Source organism: Marmota marmota, unplaced genomic scaffold, assembly GCF_001458135.2.
Source record: "Marmota marmota marmota unplaced genomic scaffold, marMar, whole genome shotgun sequence".
NCBI classification, from domain to species: domain Eukaryota; kingdom Metazoa; phylum Chordata; class Mammalia; order Rodentia; family Sciuridae; genus Marmota; species Marmota marmota.
The window spans coordinates 1-2,260 of NW_026002516.1; the positions used below are offsets into that span (position 1 = coordinate 1).

The 2,260-nt window shown below is 55.6% G+C and overlaps 1 pseudogene; it reads left to right on the forward strand.

The window, feature by feature from the left end:
- The first annotated feature begins 3 nt into the window (after positions 1-3).
- LOC107135188 lies at positions 4-2,256 on the forward strand (annotated as a pseudogene).
- The last annotated feature ends 4 nt before the right edge of the window (positions 2,257-2,260 follow it).

The following is a 2,260-nucleotide window of genomic DNA, read 5'->3' on the forward strand; positions in this document are numbered from 1 at the left end:
ACCCTGCTGCCTACAGAGGGGGAGCCCGGATCGGCCTCTCCAGGAAAGCTGGTCTAAGATTGCCCCTCGACCTCCTCGTCCCCAGACAGGCTGGCTGAGGACCTGCCTGGGGATGCACTCTCAGGGATGTGTCCGTTCTGTCATCCTCCGAGGATGTGGACGAGTCCTCTATGGGTGTCTCTCCTAAGAAGTGGCAGACCAGCGTGTAGAGCCCAAGGAGTTGTGAGCCTGGTGCTGTCTTCCAGCAGAACAAGAAGGTCATGAAGAGGCTGAAGTCGGAGGTCTGGTATCACTTCTCATTGGCCCCCATGGACAGTCTGAAGGCCCTGTGCCTGTACTGTGACTGCGTCATCAATTGGGGGAAGAAGAGGGATGTGGGCACCAGCTGGTTGATGCGGCATCTGTACAGACGCCACTCCAAGGTGGTCGGGGCCCAGAAGGGCTTCCTGGGTGCCAGTTTGGCAAACTCTCCAGATGCCACTTTGGCTTCTGCAGAAAGCTCCTCCTCCAAGACGACTGGCCTGCCAGTGGTGGTCAGGAGGAGCCACCAAGCATTATTTCCATCAGCAGCAAGAAGACCTCAAGCTGTGGAACCACTTCTCCATTTCTCCGTTTGCTCTGTGGACTCCATCAAGGCGGTGTGTCTGCACTGCAGCTGGACCATCAGCAGGGGCAAGAAGCCCACCAACCTGGGCTCCAGCTGCCTCCTGAGGCACCTGCAGAGTTTCCAGTATGTACTGAAGGCAGAGGTCCACCCCAAGACCACCCTGTCCAGCTCTCCAGGCGTCCAGGGGCCACTGAGCACGGAGCTGTTGGGCAGGTCCTCCTTCGATGACCCCAGTGAGAAGTTTTATGACTCTCACCCAATTGCCAAAAAAAAATCACCAGTCTGATAACAGAAACGATCACACTTGACCTCCAGCCATACTCCTTCGTGGACAACGGTTTGTTTTATCAGGCTGCTCAAATACTAGAAACCTCAGTAATCTTTGTACTCCCCTTCCTACTTCTCCAGCACAGCTATCCCGGGCATGTATGACAATGTGAAGCAGATGATTCTGACAGCAGCTCAAGGAGGCTGACAGTGGTGTGGTCCACTTCACATCAGGAATATGGATGAGTACCCAGACCCGCGAGTACCTGACCATCACTGCCCACTGGCTCACCTTCGCGTTCTCGGCCTGCCCACACTGAGAGGACCACCACTGATCAGCACTTTTGGATGTGTCACAGATTGACTGTGACTATGGCGGTGGCAGCATCCAGAAGCAGCTGGAGTGCTGGTGAGAAGCCTGAGTGTTGTTCATCGGCCTGCAAGTGGGCATCATGGTCACCGACAACTGGAGCAACGGCAAGATTCTGATAGAGGTGGAGCACTCGAACGTGCCCTTCTTCAGCCACATGGTGGACCTGATCATAAGTGAGGCCATCAAGAGCCAGAGGATGGTGCAGAGCCTACTGAGCACCTCTCGGAAGCTGTGTGAGTGGCTCCAGCACAGTCCAGGTGGAGCACGTCCCTGCACATGCTGGAGTGGCTGCTGGAGCAGAAGAGGGCCATTAAGGAGATGTCCATCGAGTGCAATTTCAGAGAGCTGGTCAGCTGCTACCAGTGGGAAGTCATGCAGTCTGTGTGTCATGCACTGAGGCCCTTTGATGCCGCAAGCCCAGAGATGAGTACCCACGTTGTCCACTCTGAGCCAGGTCATCTTCATGATCCACATCCTCAGCAGGAAGGTCGAGATGCTTTTTGGGGAGACGATAGGCATCGACACTATGCTGAAGTCACTGAAGAAAGACATGGTGAGCCTCCTGTCTGCTACCCTCCATGACCTGCTGCTGGAACCCCGCTACAAAACCTCCCTGTTCACAGAGGAGGAGGTGGAGCAGTAAAGGCAAGATCTAATCAGGGAGCTCAAAATATTGAATTCTACCTCAGAGGGCACAGCCGCCTCCAATGGCTGTGATTCAGGGCCGGGTCTAGAGACTGGTGGAGGGGAAAGCCTGTGGTCGCTGGTGGCCAAGGTGGAGAGGAGAGAGAGGTGGGAGAGGCTGCCCAAAGTCATGGTACTCACCTACCTGGAGGAGGAGGTATTGGAGCACAGCTGCGACCTGCTTGCCTACTGGAACCTCAAGCGGTCGTCCTCGCCTGGACTGTCCACTTTGGCCACCAGATTTTGGGGCTGTCCCCCAAGTACCATCCCTTTGGAAAAGCTGTTCAGCACACTCACGGAGAATGGCAGCTTTGGCCAGCCCCAGCTCA